This window comes from Lithobates pipiens, unplaced genomic scaffold (assembly GCF_037356315.1).
Source record: "Lithobates pipiens isolate NorthernLeopardFrog02 unplaced genomic scaffold, aLitPip1_a1.2 Scaffold_8, whole genome shotgun sequence".
Lineage (NCBI taxonomy): Eukaryota > Metazoa > Chordata > Amphibia > Anura > Ranidae > Lithobates > Lithobates pipiens.
In genome coordinates, this window is record NW_027507903.1 from 297,905,832 (window position 1) to 297,927,100 (window position 21,269).

General features: G+C 44.1%; 22 non-coding genes across 22 annotated transcripts; all 22 read right to left on the minus strand.

Moving 5' to 3' along the window:
* Nucleotides 1-46: 46 nt before the first annotated feature.
* Nucleotides 47-119, minus strand: TRNAV-UAC (transfer RNA valine (anticodon UAC)). The gene has a single exon. It is a non-coding gene; the product is annotated as a tRNA-Val (tRNA).
* Nucleotides 120-934: 815 nt separating this feature from the next.
* Nucleotides 935-1,007, minus strand: TRNAV-UAC (transfer RNA valine (anticodon UAC)). Its single transcript has one exon. It is a non-coding gene; the product is annotated as a tRNA-Val (tRNA).
* An 815-nt stretch (nucleotides 1,008-1,822) lies between these two features.
* On the minus strand, nucleotides 1,823-1,895 carry TRNAV-UAC (transfer RNA valine (anticodon UAC)). Its single transcript has one exon. It is a non-coding gene; the product is annotated as a tRNA-Val (tRNA).
* An 815-nt stretch (nucleotides 1,896-2,710) lies between these two features.
* Nucleotides 2,711-2,783, minus strand: TRNAV-UAC (transfer RNA valine (anticodon UAC)). Its single transcript has one exon. It is a non-coding gene; the product is annotated as a tRNA-Val (tRNA).
* Nucleotides 2,784-3,598: 815 nt separating this feature from the next.
* TRNAV-UAC (transfer RNA valine (anticodon UAC)) lies at nucleotides 3,599-3,671 on the minus strand. The gene has a single exon. It is a non-coding gene; the product is annotated as a tRNA-Val (tRNA).
* An 815-nt stretch (nucleotides 3,672-4,486) lies between these two features.
* Nucleotides 4,487-4,559, minus strand: TRNAV-UAC (transfer RNA valine (anticodon UAC)). Its single transcript has one exon. It is a non-coding gene; the product is annotated as a tRNA-Val (tRNA).
* Nucleotides 4,560-5,374: 815 nt separating this feature from the next.
* TRNAV-UAC (transfer RNA valine (anticodon UAC)) lies at nucleotides 5,375-5,447 on the minus strand. Its single transcript has one exon. It is a non-coding gene; the product is annotated as a tRNA-Val (tRNA).
* An 815-nt stretch (nucleotides 5,448-6,262) lies between these two features.
* Nucleotides 6,263-6,335, minus strand: TRNAV-UAC (transfer RNA valine (anticodon UAC)). The gene has a single exon. It is a non-coding gene; the product is annotated as a tRNA-Val (tRNA).
* An 815-nt stretch (nucleotides 6,336-7,150) lies between these two features.
* TRNAV-UAC (transfer RNA valine (anticodon UAC)) lies at nucleotides 7,151-7,223 on the minus strand. The gene has a single exon. It is a non-coding gene; the product is annotated as a tRNA-Val (tRNA).
* An 815-nt stretch (nucleotides 7,224-8,038) lies between these two features.
* Nucleotides 8,039-8,111, minus strand: TRNAV-UAC (transfer RNA valine (anticodon UAC)). Its single transcript has one exon. It is a non-coding gene; the product is annotated as a tRNA-Val (tRNA).
* An 815-nt stretch (nucleotides 8,112-8,926) lies between these two features.
* Nucleotides 8,927-8,999, minus strand: TRNAV-UAC (transfer RNA valine (anticodon UAC)). Its single transcript has one exon. It is a non-coding gene; the product is annotated as a tRNA-Val (tRNA).
* An 815-nt stretch (nucleotides 9,000-9,814) lies between these two features.
* On the minus strand, nucleotides 9,815-9,887 carry TRNAV-UAC (transfer RNA valine (anticodon UAC)). Its single transcript has one exon. It is a non-coding gene; the product is annotated as a tRNA-Val (tRNA).
* An 815-nt stretch (nucleotides 9,888-10,702) lies between these two features.
* On the minus strand, nucleotides 10,703-10,775 carry TRNAV-UAC (transfer RNA valine (anticodon UAC)). Its single transcript has one exon. It is a non-coding gene; the product is annotated as a tRNA-Val (tRNA).
* Nucleotides 10,776-11,590: 815 nt separating this feature from the next.
* TRNAV-UAC (transfer RNA valine (anticodon UAC)) lies at nucleotides 11,591-11,663 on the minus strand. Its single transcript has one exon. It is a non-coding gene; the product is annotated as a tRNA-Val (tRNA).
* An 815-nt stretch (nucleotides 11,664-12,478) lies between these two features.
* Nucleotides 12,479-12,551, minus strand: TRNAV-UAC (transfer RNA valine (anticodon UAC)). The gene has a single exon. It is a non-coding gene; the product is annotated as a tRNA-Val (tRNA).
* Nucleotides 12,552-13,366: 815 nt separating this feature from the next.
* Nucleotides 13,367-13,439, minus strand: TRNAV-UAC (transfer RNA valine (anticodon UAC)). Its single transcript has one exon. It is a non-coding gene; the product is annotated as a tRNA-Val (tRNA).
* An 815-nt stretch (nucleotides 13,440-14,254) lies between these two features.
* Nucleotides 14,255-14,327, minus strand: TRNAV-UAC (transfer RNA valine (anticodon UAC)). Its single transcript has one exon. It is a non-coding gene; the product is annotated as a tRNA-Val (tRNA).
* An 815-nt stretch (nucleotides 14,328-15,142) lies between these two features.
* Nucleotides 15,143-15,215, minus strand: TRNAV-UAC (transfer RNA valine (anticodon UAC)). Its single transcript has one exon. It is a non-coding gene; the product is annotated as a tRNA-Val (tRNA).
* A 2,581-nt stretch (nucleotides 15,216-17,796) lies between these two features.
* On the minus strand, nucleotides 17,797-17,869 carry TRNAV-UAC (transfer RNA valine (anticodon UAC)). Its single transcript has one exon. It is a non-coding gene; the product is annotated as a tRNA-Val (tRNA).
* Nucleotides 17,870-18,684: 815 nt separating this feature from the next.
* TRNAV-UAC (transfer RNA valine (anticodon UAC)) lies at nucleotides 18,685-18,757 on the minus strand. The gene has a single exon. It is a non-coding gene; the product is annotated as a tRNA-Val (tRNA).
* Nucleotides 18,758-19,559: 802 nt separating this feature from the next.
* Nucleotides 19,560-19,632, minus strand: TRNAV-UAC (transfer RNA valine (anticodon UAC)). Its single transcript has one exon. It is a non-coding gene; the product is annotated as a tRNA-Val (tRNA).
* An 815-nt stretch (nucleotides 19,633-20,447) lies between these two features.
* TRNAV-UAC (transfer RNA valine (anticodon UAC)) lies at nucleotides 20,448-20,520 on the minus strand. Its single transcript has one exon. It is a non-coding gene; the product is annotated as a tRNA-Val (tRNA).
* Nucleotides 20,521-21,269: the final 749 nt, after the last annotated feature.

Below are 21,269 nucleotides of genomic sequence, written 5' to 3' on the forward strand. Positions count from 1 at the left end.
AAGCACTGACTTTCAGAAAGTCAATAACTGATCTCATATTTCAAAATGGTTCCACTGGGGGTTGAACCCAGGACCTTCTGCGTGTAAAGCAGATGTGATAACCGCTACACTATGGAACCTGTAAGAAGTTGACCAAATTGTCATTTTTCAGAAAGGGAAGGGTTAAACACCAAAGAATCCTTGCATCCTATAATTCAACCTGTTATCCTTTGGCATTTCTTTGGTTTTAGGACACTTTCAAGGGTGTAGCAAGACTGATGTTTCTGGCCACTCTTTGCATAAGGGCCATGGCCTGGTACCAGCCCTTAGCAAAGAGCTCCAGGGTCAAACCGGTTCCCGTATAAAAGCTATACTCTGGAAGCCGTTCCTCAAGAAATGGAAGGGAGAGGGTAAAGGACTAGTTGCCAGATGTGCCTGTTGCCTCCCTGCAGCTGATCTTCTCCCCATTACTGACTTACCATGTCTTGTTTTATACCGTGTCTCTGTGTGGAGGTGGCCACCTCATTAGAGGCAGGGCTTTGCTTCCTCATGTCTGAAAGCCGCCAGCAAGGAGAAGAGTGAGCACCACAGTAGTGACAGCCCCATATTTCACTCCAATTCCCCTGAGACTAGAAGTCCGAGTTTTCAATGCCTTAGATCTCACACTACAAACACACAGCTACTGTATGCGGCTGCTGCCACAGAAGTGCTTGGGCACACTTGCATACCAGAAAGTACCAAGCTATTTTGAGGAGGAATTTCAGGCCAAAGATACATTTTTCAGGGTACTGCTTAGGAACAATTCACATGTGTAAATTTTTCCTACGCTATAGCAAATGTTGACTTTTTGAGTTCCGTTCCACTTTGAAGGCTCTATTGCTTTGCATTGCGTTGTATGAGGCACGATCCAAGCACTGACTTTCAGAAAGTCAATAACTGATCTCATATTTCAAAATGGTTCCACTGGGGGTTGAACCCAGGACATTCTGTGTGTAAAGCAGACGTGATAACCGCTACACTATGGAACCTGTAAGAAGTTGTCCAAATTGTCATTTTTCAGAAAGGGAAGGGTTAAACACCAAAGAATCCTTGCATCCTATAATTCAACCTGAGATCCTTTGGCATTTCTTTGGTTTTAGGACACTTTCAAGGGTGTAGCAAGACTGATGTTTCTGGCCACTCTTTGCATAAGGGCCATGACCTGGCACCAGCCCTTAGCAAAGAGCTCCAGGGTCGCTACGGTTCCCGTATAAAAGCTATACTCTGGAAGCCCTTCCTCAAGAAATGGAAGGGAGAGGGTAAAGGACTAGTTGCCAGATGTGCCTGTTGCCTCCCTGCAGCTGATCTTCTCCCCATTACTGACTTACCATGTCTTGTTTTATACCGTGTCTCTGTGTGGAGGTGGCCACCTCATTAGAGGCAAGGCTTTGCTTCCTCATGTCTGAAAGCCGCCAGCAAGGAGAAGAGTGAGCACCACAGTAGTGACAGCCCCATATTTCACTCCAATTCCCCTGAGACTAGAAGTCAGAGTTTTCAATGCCTTAGATCTCACACTACAAACACACAGCTACTGTATGCGGCTGCTGCCACAGAAGTGCTTGGGCACACTTGCATACCAGAAAGTACCAAGCTATTTTGAGGAGGAATTTCAGGCCAAAGATACATTTTTCAGGGTACTGCTTAGGAACAATTCACATGTGTAAATGTTTCCTACGCTATAGCAAATGTTGACTTTTTGAGTTCCGTTCCACTTTGAAGGCTCTATTGCTTTGCATTGCGTTGTATGAGGCACGATCCAAGCACTGACTTTCAGAAAGTCAATAACTGATCTCATATTTCAAAATGGTTCCACTGGGGGTTGAACCCAGGACCTTCTGCGTGTAAAGCAGACGTGATAACCGCTACACTAGGGAACCTGTAAGAAGTTCCCCAAATTGTCATTTTTCAGAAAGGGAAGGGTTAAACACCCAAGAATCCTTGCATCCTATAATTCAACCTGAGATCCTTTGGCATTTCTTTGGTTTTAGGACACTTTCAAGGGTGTATCAAGACTGATGTTTCTGGCCACTCTTTGCATAAGGGCCATGACCGGGTACCAGCCCTTAGCAAAGAGCTCCAGGGTCACTACGGTTCCCGTATAAAAGCTATACTCTGGAAGCCGTTCCTCAATAAATGGAAGGGAGAGGGTAAAGGACTAGTTGCCAGATGTGCCTGTTGCCTCCCTGCAGCTGATCTTCTCCCCATTACTGACTTACCATGTCTTGTTTTATACTGTGTCTCTGTGTGGAGGTGGCCACCTCATTAGAGGCAGGGCTTTGCTTCCTCATGTCTGAAAGCCCCCAGCAAGGAGAAGAGTGAGCACCACAGTAGTGACAGCCCCATATTTCACTCCAATTCCCCTGAGACTAGAAGTCAGAGTTTTCAATGCCTTAGATTTCACACTGCAAACACACAGCTACTGTATGCGGCTGCTGCCACAGAAGTACTTGGGCACACTTGCATACCAGAAAGTACCAAGCTATTTTGAGGAGGAATTTCAGGCCAAAGATACATTTTTCAGGGTACTGCTTAGGAACAATTCACATGTGTAAATGTTTCCTACGCTATAGCAAATGTTGACTTTTTGAGTTCCGTTCCACTTTGAAGGCTCTATTGCTTTGCATTGCGTTGTATGAGGCACGATCCAAGCACTGACTTTCAGAAAGTCAATAACTGATCTCATATTTCAAAATGGTTCCACTGGGGGTTGAACCCAGGACCTTCTGCGTGTAAAGCAGACGTGATAACCGCTACACTATGGAACCTGTAAGAAGTTGCCCAAATTGTCATTTTTCAGAAAGGGAAGGGTTAAACACCAAAGAATCCTTGCATCCTATAATTCAACCTGAGATCCTTTGGCATTTCTTTGGTTTTAGGACACTTTCAAGGGTGTATCAAGACTGATGTTTCTGGCCACTCTTTGCATAAGGGCCATGACCTGGTACCAGCCCTTAGCAAAGAGCTCCAGGGTCGCTACGGTTCCCGTATACAAGCTATACTCTGGAAGCCGTTCCTCAAGAAATGGAAGGGAGAGGGTAAAGGACTAGTTGCCAGATGTGCCTGTTGCCTCCCTGCAGCTGATCTTCTCCCCATTACTGACTTACCATGTCTTGTTTTATACCGTGTCTCTGTGAGGAGGTGGCCACCTCATTAGAGGCAGGGCTTTGCTTCCTCATGTCTGAAAGCCGCCAGCAAGGAGAAGAGTGAGCACCACAGTAGTGACAGCCCCATATTTCACTCCAATTCCCCTGAGACTAGAAATCAGAGTTTTCAATGCCTTAGATCTCACACTACAAACACACAGCAACTGTATGCGGCTGCTGCCACAGAAATGCTTGGGCACACTTGCATACCAGAAAGTACCAAGCTATTTTGAGGAGGAATTTCAGGCCAAAGATACATTTTTCAGGGTACTGCTTAGGAACAATTCACATGTGTAAATGTTTCCTACGCTATAGCAAATGTTGACTTTTTGAGTTCCGTTCCACTTTGAAGGCTCTATTGCTTTGCATTGCGTTGTATGAGGCACGATCCAAGCACTGACTTTCAGAAAGTCAATAACTGATCTCATATTTCAAAATGGTTCCACTGGGGGTTGAACCCAGGACCTTCTGCGTGTAAAGCAGACGTGATAACCGCTACACTAGGGAACCTGTAAGAAGTTCCCCAAATTGTCATTTTTCAGAAAGGGAAGGGTTAAACACCCAAGAATCCTTGCATCCTATAATTCAACCTGAGATCCTTTGGCATTTCTTTGGTTTTAGGACACTTTCAAGGGTGTATCAAGACTGATGTTTCTGGCCACTCTTTGCATAAGGGCCATGACCGGGTACCAGCCCTTAGCAAAGAGCTCCAGGGTCACTACGGTTCCCGTATAAAAGCTATACTCTGGAAGCCGTTCCTCAATAAATGGAAGGGAGAGGGTAAAGGACTAGTTGCCAGATGTGCCTGTTGCCTCCCTGCAGCTGATCTTCTCCCCATTACTGACTTACCATGTCTTGTTTTATACTGTGTCTCTGTGTGGAGGTGGCCACCTCATTAGAGGCAGGGCTTTGCTTCCTCATGTCTGAAAGCCCCCAGCAAGGAGAAGAGTGAGCACCACAGTAGTGACAGCCCCATATTTCACTCCAATTCCCCTGAGACTAGAAGTCAGAGTTTTCAATGCCTTAGATTTCACACTGCAAACACACAGCTACTGTATGCGGCTGCTGCCACAGAAGTACTTGGGCACACTTGCATACCAGAAAGTACCAAGCTATTTTGAGGAGGAATTTCAGGCCAAAGATACATTTTTCAGGGTACTGCTTAGGAACAATTCACATGTGTAAATGTTTCCTACGCTATAGCAAATGTTGACTTTTTGGGTTCCGTTCCACTTTGAAGGCTCTATTGCTTTGCATTGCGTTGTATGAGGCACGATCCAAGCACTGACTTTCAGAAAGTCAATAACTGATCTCATATTTCAAAATGGTTCCACTGGGGGTTGAACCCAGGACCTTCTGCGTGTAAAGCAGACGTGATAACCGCTACACTATGGAACCTGTAAGAAGTTGCCCAAATTGTCATTTTTCAGAAAGGGAAGGGTTAAACACCAAAGAATCCTTGCATCCTATAATTCAACCTGAGATCCTTTGGCATTTCTTTGGTTTTAGGACACTTTCAAGGGTGTATCAAGACTGATGTTTCTGGCCACTCTTTGCATAAGGGCCATGACCTGGTACCAGCCCTTAGCAAAGAGCTCCAGGGTCGCTACGGTTCCCGTATACAAGCTATACTCTGGAAGCCGTTCCTCAAGAAATGGAAGGGAGAGGGTAAAGGACTAGTTGCCAGATGTGCCTGTTGCCTCCCTGCAGCTGATCTTCTCCCCATTACTGACTTACCATGTCTTGTTTTATACCGTGTCTCTGTGAGGAGGTGGCCACCTCATTAGAGGCAGGGCTTTGCTTCCTCATGTCTGAAAGCCGCCAGCAAGGAGAAGAGTGAGCACCACAGTAGTGACAGCCCCATATTTCACTCCAATTCCCCTGAGACTAGAAATCAGAGTTTTCAATGCCTTAGATCTCACACTACAAACACACAGCATCTGTATGCGGCTGCTGCCACAGAAATGCTTGGGCACACTTGCATACCAGAAAGTACCAAGCTATTTTGAGGAGGAATTTCAGGCCAAAGATACATTTTTCAGGGTACTGCTTAGGAACAATTCACATGTGTAAATGTTTCCTACGCTATAGCAAATGTTGACTTTTTGAGTTCCGTTCCACTTTGAAGGCTCTATTGCTTTGCATTGCGTTGTATGAGGCACGATCCAAGCACTGACTTTCAGAAAGTCAATAACTGATCTCATATTTCAAAATGGTTCCACTGGGGGTTGAACCCAGGACCTTCTGCGTGTAAAGCAGATGTGATAACCGCTACACTATGGAACCTGTAAGAAGTTGACCAAATTGTCATTTTTCAGAAAGGGAAGGGTTAAACACCAAAGAATCCTTGCATCCTATAATTCAACCTGTTATCCTTTGGCATTTCTTTGGTTTTAGGACACTTTCAAGGGTGTAGCAAGACTGATGTTTCTGGCCACTCTTTGCATAAGGGCCATGACCTGGTACCAGCCCTTAGCAAAGAGCTCCAGGGTCAAACCGGTTCCCGTATAAAAGCTATACTCTGGAAGCCGTTCCTCAAGAAATGGAAGGGAGAGGGTAAAGGACTAGTTGCCAGATGTGCCTGTTGCCTCCCTGCAGCTGATCTTCTCCCCATTACTGACTTACCATGTCTTGTTTTATACCGTGTCTCTGTGTGGAGGTGGCCACCTCATTAGAGGCAGGGCTTTGCTTCCTCATGTCTGAAAGCCGCCAGCAAGGAGAAGAGTGAGCACCACAGTAGTGACAGCCCCATATTTCACTCCAATTCCCCTGAGACTAGAAGTCCGAGTTTTCAATGCCTTAGATCTCACACTACAAACACACAGCTACTGTATGTGGCTGCTGCCACAGAAGTGCTTGGGCACACTTGCATACCAGAAAGTACCAAGCTATTTTGAGGAGGAATTTCAGGCCAAAGATACATTTTTCAGGGTACTGCTTAGGAACAATTCACATGTGTAAATTTTTCCTACGCTATAGCAAATGTTGACTTTTTGAGTTCCGTTCCACTTTGAAGGCTCTATTGCTTTGCATTGCGTTGTATGAGGCACGATCCAAGCACTGACTTTCAGAAAGTCAATAACTGATCTCATATTTCAAAATGGTTCCACTGGGGGTTGAACCCAGGACATTCTGTGTGTAAAGCAGACGTGATAACCGCTACACTATGGAACCTGTAAGAAGTTGTCCATATTGTCATTTTTCAGAAAGGGAAGGGTTAAACACCAAAGAATCCTTGCATCCTATAATTCATCCTGAGATCCTTTGGCATTTCTTTGGTTTTAGGACACTTTCAAGGGTGTAGCAAGACTGATGTTTCTGACCACTCTTTGCATAAGGGCCATGACCTGGTACCAGCCCTTAGCAAAGAGCTCCAGGGTCACTACGGTTCCCGTATAAAAGCTATACTCTGGAAGCCATTCCTCAAGAAATGGAAGGGAGAGGGTAAAGGACTAGTTGCCAGACGTGCCTGTTGCCTCCCTGCAGCTGATCTTCTCCCCATTACTGACTTACCATGTCTTGTTTTATACTGTGTCTCTGTGTGGAGGTGGCCACCTCATTAGAGGCAGGGCTTTGCTTCCTCATGTCTGAAAGCCGCCAGCAAGGAGAAGAGTGAGAACCACAGTAGTGACAGCCCAATATTTCACTCCAATTCCCCTGAGACTAGAAGTCAGGGTTTTCAATGCCATAGATCTCACACTACAAACACACAGCTACTGTATGCGGCTGCTGCCACAGAAGTGCTTGGGCACACTTGCATACCAGAAAGTACCAAGCTATTTTGAGGAGGAATTTCAGGCCAAAGATACATTTTTCAGGGTTCTGCTTAGGAACAATTCAGATGTGTAAATGTTTCCTACGCTATAGCAAATGTTGACTTTTTGAGTTCCGTTCCACTTTGAAGGCTTTATTGCTTTGCATTGCGTTGTATGAGGCACGATCCAAGCACTGACTTTCAGAAAGTCAATAACTGATCTCATATTTCAAAATGGTTCCACTGGGGGTTGAACCCAGGGCTTTCTGCGTGTAAAGCAGACATGATAACCGCTACACTATGGAACCTGTAATAAGTTGACCAAATTGTCATTTTTCAGAAAGGGAAGGGTTAAACACCAAAGAATCCTTGCATCCTATAATTCAACCTGAGATCCTTTGGCATTTCTTTGGTTTTAGGACACTTTCAAGGGTGTAGCAAGACTGATGTTTCTGGCCACTCTTTGCATAAGGGCCATGACCTGGCACCAGCCCTTAGCAAAGAGCTCCAGGGTCGCTACGGTTCCCGTATAAAAGCTATACTCTGGAAGCCCTTCCTCAAGAAATGGAAGGGAGAGGGTAAAGGACTAGTTGCCAGATGTGCCTGTTGCCTCCCTGCAGCTGATCTTCTCCCCATTACTGACTTACCATGTCTTGTTTTATACCGTGTCTCTGTGTGGAGGTGGCCACCTCATTAGAGGCAAGGCTTTGCTTCCTCATGTCTGAAAGCCGCCAGCAAGGAGAAGAGTGAGCACCACAGTAGTGACAGCCCCATATTTCACTCCAATTCCCCTGAGACTAGAAGTCAGAGTTTTCAATGCCTTAGATCTCACACTACAAACACACAGCTACTGTATGCGGCTGCTGCCACAGAAGTGCTTGGGCACACTTGCATACCAGAAAGTACCAAGCTATTTTGAGGAGGAATTTCAGGCCAAAGATACATTTTTCAGGGTACTGCTTAGGAACAATTCACATGTGTAAATGTTTCCTACGCTATAGCAAATGTTGACTTTTTGAGTTCCGTTCCACTTTGAAGGCTCTATTGCTTTGCATTGCGTTGTATGAGGCACGATCCAAGCACTGACTTTCAGAAAGTCAATAACTGATCTCATATTTCAAAATGGTTCCACTGGGGGTTGAACCCAGGACGTTCTGCGTGTAAAGCAGACGTGATAACCGCTACACTAGGGAACCTGTAAGAAGTTCACCAAATTGTCATTTTTCAGAAAGGGAAGGGTTAAACACCCAAGAATCCTTGCATCCTATAATTCAACCTGAGATCCTTTGGCATTTCTTTGGTTTTAGGACACTTTCAAGGGTGTATCAAGACTGATGTTTCTGGCCACTCTTTGCATAAGGGCCATGACCGGGTACCAGCCCTTAGCAAAGAGCTCCAGGGTCACTACGGTTCCCGTATAAAAGCTATACTCTGGAAGCCGTTCCTCAATAAATGGAAGGGAGAGGGTAAAGGACTAGTTGCCAGACGTGCCTGTTGCCTCCCTGCAGCTGATCTTCTCCCCATTACTGACTTACCATGTCTTGTTTTATACTGTGTCTCTGTGTGGAGGTGGCCACCTCATTAGAGGCAGGGCTTTGCTTCCTCATGTCTGAAAGCCCCCAGCAAGGAGAAGAGTGAGCACCACAGTAGTGACAGCCCCATATTTCACTCCAATTCCCCTGAGACTAGAAGTCAGAGTTTTCAATGCCTTAGATTTCACACTGCAAACACACAGCTACTGTATGCGGCTGCTGCCACAGAAGTACTTGGGCACACTTGCATACCAGAAAGTACCAAGCTATTTTGAGGAGGAATTTCAGGCCAAAGATACATTTTTCAGGGTACAGCTTAGGAACAATTCACATGTGTAAATGTTTCCTACGCTATAGCAAATGTTGACTTTTTGAGTTCCGTTCCACTTTGAAGGCTCTATTGCTTTGCATTGCGTTGTATGAGGCACGATCCAAGCACTGACTTTCAGAAAGTCAATAACTGATCTCATATTTCAAAATGGTTCCACTGGGGGTTGAACCCAGGACCTTCTGCGTGTAAAGCAGACGTGATAACCGCTACACTATGGAACCTGTAAGAAGTTGCCCAAATTGTCATTTTTCAGAAAGGGAAGGGTTAAACACCAAAGAATCCTTGCATCCTATAATTCAACCTGAGATCCTTTGGCATTTCTTTGGTTTTAGGACACTTTCAAGGGTGTATCAAGACTGATGTTTCTGGCCACTCTTTGCATAAGGGCCATGACCTGGTACCAGCCCTTAGCAAAGAGCTCCAGGGTCGCTACGGTTCCCGTATACAAGCTATACTCTGGAAGCCGTTCCTCAAGAAATGGAAGGGAGAGGGTAAAGGACTAGTTGCCAGATGTGCCTGTTGCCTCCCTGCAGCTGATCTTCTCCCCATTACTGACTTACCAAGTCTTGTTTTATACTGTGTCTCTGTGTGGAGGTGGCCACCTCATTAGAGGCAGGGCTTTGTTTCCTCATGTCTGAAAGCCGCCAACAAGGAGAAGAGTGAGCACCACAGTAGTGACAGCCCCATATTTCACTCTAATTTCCCTGAGACTAGAAGTCAGAGTTTTCAATGCCTTAGATCTCACACTACAAACACACAGCAACTGTATGCGGCTGCTGCCACAGAAATGCTTGGGCACACTTGCATACCAGAAAGTACCAAGCTATGTTGAGGAGGAATTTCAGGCCAAAGATACATTTTTCAGGGTACTGCTTAGGAACAATTCACATGTGTAAATGTTTCCTACGCTATAGCAAATGTTGACTTTTTGAGTTCTGTTCCACTTTGAAGGCTCTATTGCTTTGCATTGCGTTGTATGAGGCACGATCCAAGCACTGACTTTCAGAAAGTCAATAACTGATCTCATATTTCAAAATGGTTCCACTGGGGGTTGAACCCAGGACCTTCTGCGTGTAAAGCAGATGTGATAACCGCTACACTATGGAACCTGTAAGAAGTTGCCCACATTGTCATTTTTCAGAAAGGGAAGGGTTAAACACCAAAGAATCCTTGCATCCTATAATTCAACCTGAGATCCTTTGGCATTTCTTTGGTTTTAGGACACTTTCAAGGGTGTATCAAGACTGATGTTTCTGGCCACTCTTTGCATAAGGGCCATGACCGGGTACAAGCCCTTAGCAAAGAGCTCCAGGGTCGCTACGGTTCCTGTATAAAAGCTATACTCTGGAAGCCATTCCTCAAGAAATGGAAGGGAGAGGGTAAAGGACTAGTTGCCAGATGTGCCTGTTGCCTCCCTGCAGCTGATCTTCTCCCCATTACTGACTTACCAAGTCTTGTTTTATACTGTGTCTCTGTGTGGAGGTGGCCACCTCATTAGAGGCAAGGCTTTGCTTCCTCATGTCTGAAAGCCGCCAGCAAGGAGAAGAGTGAGCACCACAGTAGTGACAGTCCCATATTTCACTCCAATTCCCCTGAGACTAGAAGTCAGAGTTTTCAATGCCTTAGATCTCACACTACAAACACACAGCTACTGTATGCGGCTGCTGCCACAGAAGTGCTTGGGCACACTTGCATACCAGAAAGTACCAAGCTATTTTGAGGAGGAATTTCAGGCCAAAGATACATTTTTCAGGGTACTGCTTAGGAACAATTCACATGTGTAAATGTTTCCTACGCTATAGCAAATGTTGACTTTTTGAGTTCCGTTCCACTTTGAAGGCTCTATTGCTTTGCATTGCGTTGTATGAGGCACGATCCAAGCACTGACTTTCAGAAAGTCAATAACTGATCTCATATTTCAAAATGGTTCCACTGGGGGTTGAACCCAGGACCTTCTGCGTGTAAAGCAGACGTGATAACCGCTACACTATGGAACCTGTAAGAACTTGACCAAATTGTCATTTTTCAGAAAGGGAAGGGTTAAACACCAAAGAATCCTTGCATCCTATAATTCAACCTGAGATCCTTTGGCATTTCTTTGGTTTTAGGACACTTTCAAGGGTGTATCAAGACTGATTTTTCTGGCCACTCTTTGCATAAGGGCCATGACCTGGTACCAGCCCTTAGCAAAGAGCTCCAGGGTCAATACGGTTCCCGTATAAAAGCTATACTCTGGAAGCCGTTCCTCAAGAAATGGAAGGGAGAGGGTAAAGGACTAGTTGCCAGATGTGCCTGTTGCCTCCCTGCAGCTGATCTTCTCCTCATTACTGACTTACCAAGTCTTGTTTTATACTGTGTCTCTGTGTGGAGGTGGCCACCTCATTAGAGGCAGAGCTTTGCTTCCTCATGTCTGAAAGCCGCCAACAAGGAGAAGAGTGAGCACCACAGTAGTGACAGCCCCATATTTCACTCCAATTCCCCTGAGACTAGAAGTCAGAGTTTTCAATGCCTTAGATCTCACACTACAAACACACAGCTACTGTATGCGGCTGCTGCCACAGAAGTGCTTGGGCACACTTGCATACCAGAAAGTACCAAGCTATTTTGAGGAGGAATTTCAGGCCAAAGATACATTTTTCAGGGTACTGCTTAGGAACAATTCACATGTGTAAATGTTTCCTACGCTATAGCAAATGTTGACTTTTTGAGTTCCGTTCCACTTTGAAGGCTCTATTGCTTTGCATTGCGTTGTATGAGGCACGATCCAAGCACTGACTTTCAGAAAGTCAATAACTGATCTCATATTTCAAAATGGTTCCACTGGGGGTTGAACCCAGGACCTTCTGCGTGTAAAGCAGATGTGATAACCGCTACACTATGGAACCTGTAAGAAGTTGACCAAATTGTCATTTTTCAGAAATGGAAGGGTTAAACACCAAAGAATCCTTGCATCCTATAATTCAACCTGTTATCCTTTGGCATTTCTTTGGTTTTAGGACACTTTCAAGGGTGTAGCAAGACTGATGTTTCTGGCCACTCTTTGCATAAGGGCCATGACCTGGTACCAGCCCTTAGCAAAGAGCTCCAGGGTCAAACCGGTTCCCGTATAAAAGCTATACTCTGGAAGCCGTTCCTCAAGAAATGGAAGGGAGAGGGTAAAGGACTAGTTGCCAGATGTGCCTGTTGCCTCCCTGCAGCTGATCTTCTCCCCATTACTGACTTACCATGTCTTGTTTTATACCGTGTCTCTGTGTGGAGGTGGCCACCTCATTAGAGGCAGGGCTTTGCTTCCTCATGTCTGAAAGCCGCCAGCAAGGAGAAGAGTGAGCACCACAGTAGTGACAGCCCCATATTTCACTCCAATTCCCCTGAGACTAGAAGTCCGAGTTTTCAATGCCTTAGATCTCACACTACAAACACACAGCTACTGTATGCGGCTGCTGCCACAGAAGTGCTTGGGCACACTTGCATACCAGAAAGTACCAAGCTATTTTGAGGAGGAATTTCAGGCCAAAGATACATTTTTCAGGGTACTGCTTAGGAACAATTCACATGTGTAAATTTTTCCTACGCTATAGCAAATGTTGACTTTTTGAGTTCCGTTCCACTTTGAAGGCTCTATTGCTTTGCATTGCGTTGTATGAGGCACGATCCAAGCACTGACTTTCAGAAAGTCAATAACTGATCTCATATTTCAAAATGGTTCCACTGGGGGTTGAACCCAGGACATTCTGTGTGTAAAGCAGACGTGATAACCGCTACACTATGGAACCTGTAAGAAGTTGTCCAAATTGTCATTTTTCAGAAAGGGAAGGGTTAAACACCAAAGAATCCTTGCATCCTATAATTCATCCTGAGATCCTTTGGCATTTCTTTGGTTTTAGGACACTTTCAAGGGTGTAGCAAGACTGATGTTTCTGACCACTCTTTGCATAAGGGCCATGACCTGGTACCAGCCCTTAGCAAAGAGCTCCAGGGTCACTACGGTTCCCGTATAAAAGCTATACTCTGGAAGCCATTCCTCAAGAAATGGAAGGGAGAGGGTAAAGGACTAGTTGCCAGACGTGCCTGTTGCCTCCCTGCAGCTGATCTTCTCCCCATTACTGACTTACCATGTCTTGTTTTATACTGTGTCTCTGTGTGGAGGTGGCCAGCTCATTAGAGGCAGGGCTTTGCTTCCTCATGTCTGAAACCCCCCAGCAAGGAGAAGAGTGAGCACCACAGTAGTGACAGCCCCATATTTCACTCCAATTCCCCTGAGACTAGAAGTCAGAGTTTTCAATGCCTTAGATTTCACACTGCAAACACACAGCTACTGTATGCGGCTGCTGCCACAGAAGTACTTGGGCACACTTGCATACCAGAAAGTACCAAGCTATTTTGAGGAGGAATTTCAGGCCAAAGATACATTTTTCAGGGTACTGCTTAGGAACAATTCACATGTGTAAATGTTTCCTACGCTATAGCAAATGTTGACTTTTTGAGTTCCGTTCCACTTTGAAGGCTCTATTGCTTTGCATTGCGTTGTATGAGGCACGATCCAAGCACTGACTTTCAGAAAGTCAATAACTGATCTCATATTTCAAAATGGTTCCACTGGGGGTTGAACCCAGGACCTTCTGCGTGTAAAGCAGACGTGATAACCGCTACACTATGGAACCTGTAAGAAGTTGCCCAAATCGTCATTTTTCAGAAAGGGAAGGGTTAAACACCAAAGAATCCTTGCATCCTATAATTCAACCTGAGATCCTTTGGCATTTCTTTGGTTTTAGGACACTTTCAAGGGTGTATCAAGACTGATGTTTCTGGCCACTCTTTGCATAAGGGCCATGACCTGGTACCAGCCCTTAGCAAAGAGCTCCAGGGTCGCTACGGTTCCCGTATACAAGCTATACTCTGGAAGCCGTTCCTCAAGAAATGGAAGGGAGAGGGTAAAGGACTAGTTGCCAGATGTGCCTGTTGCCTCCCTGCAGCTGATCTTCTCCCCATTACTGACTTACCATGTCTTGTTTTATACCGTGTCTCTGTGAGGAGGTGGCCACCTCATTAGAGGCAGGGCTTTGCTTCCTCATGTCTGAAAGCCGCCAGCAAGGAGAAGAGTGAGCACCACAGTAGTGACAGCCCCATATTTCACTCCAATTCCCCTGAGACTAGAAATCAGAGTTTTCAATGCCTTAGATCTCACACTACAAACACACAGCAACTGTATGCGGCTGCTGCCACAGAAATGCTTGGGCACACTTGCATACCAGAAAGTACCAAGCTATGTTGAGGAGGAATTTCAGGCCAAAGATACATTTTTCAGGGTACTGCTTAGGAACAATTCACATGTGTAAATGTTTCCTACGCTATAGCAAATGTTGACTTTTTGAGTTCTGTTCCACTTTGAAGGCTCTATTGCTTTGCATTGCGTTGTATGAGGCACGATCCAAGCACTGACTTTCAGAAAGTCAATAACTGATCTCATATTTCAAAATGGTTCCACTGGGGGTTGAACCCAGGACCTTCTGCGTGTAAAGCAGATGTGATAACCGCTACACTATGGAACCTGTAAGAAGTTGCCCACATTGTCATTTTTCAGAAAGGGAAGGGTTAAACACCAAAGAATCCTTGCATCCTATAATTCAACCTGAGATCCTTTGGCATTTCTTTGGTTTTAGGACACTTTCAAGGGTGTATCAAGACTGATGTTTCTGGCCACTCTTTGCATAAGGGCCATGACCGGGTACAAGCCCTTAGCAAAGAGCTCCAGGGTCGCTACGGTTCCTGTATAAAAGCTATACTCTGGAAGCCATTCCTCAAGAAATGGAAGGGAGAGGGTAAAGGACTAGTTGCCAGATGTGCCTGTTGCCTCCCTGCAGCTGATCTTCTCCCCATTACTGACTTACCAAGTCTTGTTTTATACTGTGTCTCTGTGTGGAGGTGGCCACCTCATTAGAGGCAGGGCTTTGTTTCCTCATGTCTGAAAGCCGCCAACAAGGAGAAGAGTGAGCACCACAGTAGTGACAGCCCCATATTTCACTCTAATTTCCCTGAGACTAGAAGTCAGAGTTTTCAATGCCTTAGATCTCACACTACAAACACACAGCTACTGTATGCGGCTGCTGCCACAGAAGTGCTTGGGCACACTTGCATACCAGAAAGTACCAAGCTATTTTGAGGAGGAATTTCAGGCCAAAGATACATTTTTCAGGGTACTGCTTAGGAACAATTCACATGTGTAAATGTTTCCTACGCTATAGCAAATGTTGACTTTTTGAGTTCCGTTCCACTTTGAAGGCTCTATTGCTTTGCATTGCGTTGTATGAGGCACGATCCATGCACTGACTTTCAGAAAGTCAATAACTGATCTCATATTTCAAAATGGTTCCACTGGGGGTTTAACCCAGGACCTTCTGCGTGTAAAGCAGACGTGATAACTGCTACACTATGGAACCTGTAAGAAGTTGACCAAATTGTCATTTTTCAGAAAGGGAAGGTTTAAACACCAAAGAATCCTTGCATCCTATAATTCAACCTGTAAAAATGATATAAATAAATGCAGCGCTACCTAAAAGTGCATATAAAAATGATAATAACTAGATAAATATAGTGTAATTCAAATAAATGTAGTGCAACTCAAGTGCTATCCTATTAAATAATAAATGCAGCATATAAAAGCACAAAAAAATAAATCTGCATAAATTTTCCAAATACATAAAATTCAAAATAGATTGTGAAAAAATATATATATAAATAATTAATAAATAAATATTTTTAAGTATCAATCCAGTGATTCTGTGTAAATTAATCAATATTTCAAGTGATTGTCCACAAAAAACATGCACATAAAGCTGAAAAAACTTTTTTCAAAAAACAAAAGACAAAAGTCCATGCAAAAAGTGATTTCCAATAGTGCCACTCCACTGCAAACTTCAGTGCCTATTCAGTGCACCACCTATTTCCCCCAGCCTCTCACCTCCAATAGCTGGCACAATAGGCGGTGTGTATAAACAGATAAGCTGCTGGCTCCTTATTCATCCAGTTTCACTGTTCTATCTCTGTTAGTATTTCACTGTGACTCATATACATAGTACATATTCTCCCAATTTCTCCAGAGTATCCAATAAGTATGCAATGGAAGAAAACAGAAGGGCTTTCATGTGTAGTAACTATGTATCGCTTTATTACAAAGAACAAATCCACACTTACATGAGAATACACAGTGGAACGTACAGCTGACGCGGACTTCCGGTTTCGGCCGTAACCGGAAGTGGTATGTGCGACACCCAATTCCTTCCCTGACGCGTTGCGTTACACCACGTAACTTTTTCAAAGGGTAATAGGAAGTAGGTGTCACCAGGGTATATATAGAGTGAGCGCCGTCGCCATAGTAACTCAGGACGGCGGCGCTATTACATACTAATATGTGAATCAATGTGAAAGGAATCAATATTCAATGTATTCCTGAGCAAAGAGATTAAAAAGTTTTAAATATCATATTACATAATAATATCAGTAGATAAATTAAAATTTTAAATGATAAGAATGAAATGAAAATAAAAATAAGCCATATCTAGTGCTGGCTTATAAGAAGAGTGGCATCTAGTGGTTAAATTTTAGAATGCTCTTCTTATTAATAAAACTGAATCCAAGGGGAAAAATAGAAGATAAAATGCATAAAATATATCGTTATGCTAATAATCAATAATCCTCTCTATTTAGAACTACAACAATTATGTGAAAAGGAGAATATCTCCATAATAATTATAGCTTCTACCTTAATATATATAAAATATCATATATAAATATAAAATACTATACATAGATAAAAAAAGTATATATATTAAGTATTGATAAATCACCATAAATATCAACAGATCAAATCTATACAGTACCAGTGAATAAGGATACTATTACGTATCAAGAATGAAAGATGATATATAGCGCACAAAAAATATTAAAAATATAATGTCATTTTTAAAAATTATTTTCTAAAGTTATTTCTGAATAAAAATAGGTTAAAAACGAAATTAAAAATTGGAAATAAAACAATTAAGATCGAACTCAACGTTATGGCCTGATGGTGTAAGGGTACGGAGTTCGTGTATCCACCTCGACTCAGCCTGACTAATTTTGATCACCTTGTTATCCCCTCTCCAATGAGGTACAAATTTTTGGATACCACAGATTTTAAGTGACGTGGGGTCCTTATTATGGAATTTCGCATAGTGTTTAGATAAACTATGTTTGTCAAAACCTTTCTTAATGTTTTGAACGTGTTCCCTCAATCTTTTCCATAGTTTTCTTTTTGTTCTTCCCACATACTGAATCTGGCAAGGGTGAGGGTGTATCAAGACTGATGTTTCTGGCCACTCTTTGCATAAGGGCCATGACATGGTACCAGCCCTTAGCAAAGAGCTCCAGGGTCACTACGGTTCCCGTATAAAAGCTATATTCTGGAAGCCGTTCCTCAAGAAATGGAAGGGAGAGGGTAAAGGACTAGTTGCCAGATGTGCCTGTTGCCTCCCTGCAGCTGATCTTCTCCCCATTACTGACTTACCATGTCTTGTTTTATACCGTGTCTCTGTGTGGAGGTGGCCACCTCATTAGAGGCAGGGCTTTGCTTCCTCATGTCTGAAAGCCGCCAGCAATTAGAAGAGTGAGCACCACAGTAGTGAAGGCCCCATATTTCACTCCAATTCCCCTGAGACTAGAAGTCAGAGTTTTCAATGCCTTAGATCTCACACTACAAACACACAGCTACTGTATGCGGCTGCTGCCACAGAAGTGCTTGGGCACACTTGCATACCAGAAAGTACCAAGCTATTTTGAGGAGGAATTTCAGGCCAAAGATACATTTTTCGGGGTACTGCTTAGGAACAATTCAAATGTGTAAATGTTTCCTACGCTATAGCAAATGTTGACTTTTTGAGTTCCGTTCCACTTTGAAGGCTCTATTGCTTTGCATTGCGTTGTATGAGGTACGATCCAAGCACTGACTTTCAGAAAGTCAATACCTGATCTCATATTTCAAAATGGTTCCACTGGGGGTTGAACCCAGGACCTTCTGCGTGTAAAGCAGATGTGATAACCGCTACACTATGGAACCTGTAAGAAGTTGCCCACATTGTCATTTTTCAGAAAGGGAAGGGTTAAACACCAAAGAATCCTTGCATCCTATAATTCAACCTGAGATCCTTTGGCATTTCTTTGGTTTTAGGACACTTTCAAGGGTGTATCAAGACTGATGTTTCTGGCCACTCTTTGCATAAGGGCCATGACCTGGTACCAGCCCTTAGCAAAGAGCTCCAGGGTCAATACGGTTCCCGTATAAAAGCTATACTCTGGAAGCCGTTCCTCAAGAAATGGAAGGGAGAGGGTAAAGGACTAGTTGCCAGATGTGCCTGTTGCCTCCCTGCAGCTGATCTTCTCCCCATTACTGACTTACCATGTCTTGTTTTATACCGTGTCTCTGTGTGGAGGTGGCCACCTCATTATAGGCAGGGCTTTGCTTCCTCATGTCTGAAAGCCGCCAGCAAGGAGAAGAGTGAGCACCACAGTAGTGACAGCCCCATATTTCACTCCAATTCCCCTGAGACTAGAAGTCAGAGTTTTCAATGCCTTAGATCTCACACTACAAACACACAGCTACTGTATGCGGCTGCTGCCACAGAAGTGCTTGGGCACACTTGCATACCAGAAAGTACCAAGCTATTTTGAGGAGGAATTTCAGGCCAAAGATACATTTTTCAGGGTACTGCTTAGGAACAATTCACATGTGTAAATGTTTCCTACGCTATAGCAAATGTTGACTTTTTGAGTTCCGTTCCACTTTGAAGGCTCTATTGCTTTGCATTGCATTGTATGAGGCACGATCCAAGCACTGACTTTCAGAAAGTCAATAACTGATCTCATATTTCAAAAAGGTTCCACTGGGGGTTGAACCCAGGACGTTCTGCATGTAAAGCAGACCTGATAACCGCTACACTATGGAACCTGTAAGAAGTTGACCAAATTGTCATTTTTCAGAAAGGGAAGGGTTAAACACCAAAGAATCCTTGCATCCTATAATTCATCCTGAGATCCTTTGGCATTTCTTTGGTTTTAGGACACTTTCAAGGGTGTTGCAAGACTGATGTTTCTGGCCACTCTTTGCATAAGGGCCATGACCTGGTACCAGCCCTTAGCAAAGAGCTCCAGGGTCACTACGGTTCCCGTATAAAAGCTATACTCTGGAAGCCATTCCTCAAGAAATGGAAGGGTGAGGGTAAAGGACTAGTTGCCAGACGTGCCTGTTGCCTCCCTGCAGCTGATCTTCTCCCCATTACTGACTTACCATGTCTTGTTTTATACTGTGTCTCTGTGTGGAGGTGGCCACCTCATTAGAGGCAGGGCTTTGCTTCCTCATGTCTGAAAGCCGCCAGCAAGGAGAAGAGTGAGCACCACAGTAGTGACAGCCCCATATTTCACTCCAATTCCCCTGAGACTAGAAGTCAGAGTTTTCAATGCCTTAGATCTCACACTACAAACACACAGCTACTGCCACAGAAGTGCTTGGGCACACTTGCATACCAGAAAGTACCAAGCTATTTTGAGGAGGAATTTCAGGCCAAAGATACATTTTTCAGGGTACTGCTTAGGAACAATTCAAATGTGTAAATGTTTCCTACGCTATAGCAAATGTTGACTTATTGAGTTCCGTTCCACTTTGAAGGCTCTATTGCTTTGCATTGCGTTGTATGAGGCACGATCCAAGCACTGACTTTCAGAAAGTCAATAACTGATCTCATATTTCAAAATGGTTCCACTGGGGGTTTAACCCAGGACCTTCTGCGTGTAAAGCAGACGTGATAACTGCTACACTATGGAACCTGTAAGAAGTTGACCAAATTGTCATTTTTCAGAAAGGGAAGGTTTAAACACCAAAGAATCCTTGCATCCTATAATTCAACCTGAGATCCTTTGGCATTTCTTTGGTTTTAGGACACTTTCAAGGGTGTATCAAGACTGATGTTTCTGGCCACTCTTTGCATAAGGGCCATGACATGGTACCAGCCCTTAGCAAAGAGCTCCAGGGTCACTACGGTTCCCGTATAAAAGCTATATTCTGGAAGCCGTTCCTCAAGAAATGGAAGGGAGAGGGTAAAGGACTAGTTGCCAGATGTGCCTTTTGCTTCCCTGCAGCTGATCTTCTCCCCATTACTGACTTACCATGTCTTGTTTTATACCGTGTCTCTGTGTGGAGGTGGCCACCTCATTAGAGGCAGGGCTTTGCTTCCTCATGTCTGAAAGCCGCCAGCAATTAGAAGAGTGAGCACCACAGTAGTGAAGGCCCCATATTTCACTCCAATTCCCCTGAGACTAGAAGTCAGAGTTTTCAATGCCTTAGATCTCACACTACAAACACACAGCTACTGTATGCGGCTGCTGCCACAGAAGTGCTTGGGCACACTTGCATACCAGAAAGTACCAAGCTATTTTGAGGAGGAATTTCAGGCCAAAGATACATTTTTCGGGGTACTGCTTAGGAACAATTCAAATGTGTAACTGTTTCCTACGCTATAGCAAATGTTGACTTTTTGAGTTCCGTTCCACTTTGAAGGCTCTATTGCTTTGCATTGCGTTGTATGAGGTACGATCCAAGCACTGACTTTCAGAAAGTCAATAACTGATCTCATATTTCAAAATGGTTCCACTGGGGGTTGAACCCAGGACCTTCTGCGTGTAAAGCAGATGTGATAACCGCTACACTATGGAACCTGTAAGAAGTTGCCCAAATTGTCATTTTTCAGACAGGGAAGGGTTAAACACCAAAGAATCCTTGCATCCTATAATTCAACCTGAGATCCTTTGGCATTTCTTTGGTTTTAGGACACTTTCAAGGGTGTATCAAGACTGATGTTTCTGGCCACTCTTTGCATAAGGGCCATGACCTGGTACCAGCCCTTAGCAAAGAGCTCCAGGGTCGCTACGGTTCCCGTATAAAAGCTATACTCTGGAAGCTGTTCCTCAAGAAATGGAAGGGAGAGGGTAAAGGACTAGTTGCCAGATGTGCCTGTTGCCTCCCTGCAGCTGATCTTCTCCCCATTACTGACTTACCATGTCTTGTTTTATACAGTGTCTCTGTGAGGAGGTGGCCACCTCATTAGAGGCAGGGCTTTGCTTCCTCATGTCTGAAAGCCGCCAGCAAGGAGAAGAGTGAGCACCACAGTAGTGACAGCCCCATATTTCACTCCAATTCCCCTGAGACTAGAAATCAGAGTTTTCAATGCCTTAGATCTCACACTACAAACACACAGCAACTGTATGCGGCTGCTGCCACAGAAATGCTTGGGCACACTTGCATACCAGAAAGTACCAAGCTATGTTGAGGAGGAATTTCAGGCCAAAGATACATTTTTCAGGGTACTGCTTAGGAACAATTCACATGTGTAAATGTTTCCTACGCTATAGCAAATGTTGACTTTTTGAGTTCTGTTCCACTTTGAAGGCTCTATTGCTTTGCATTG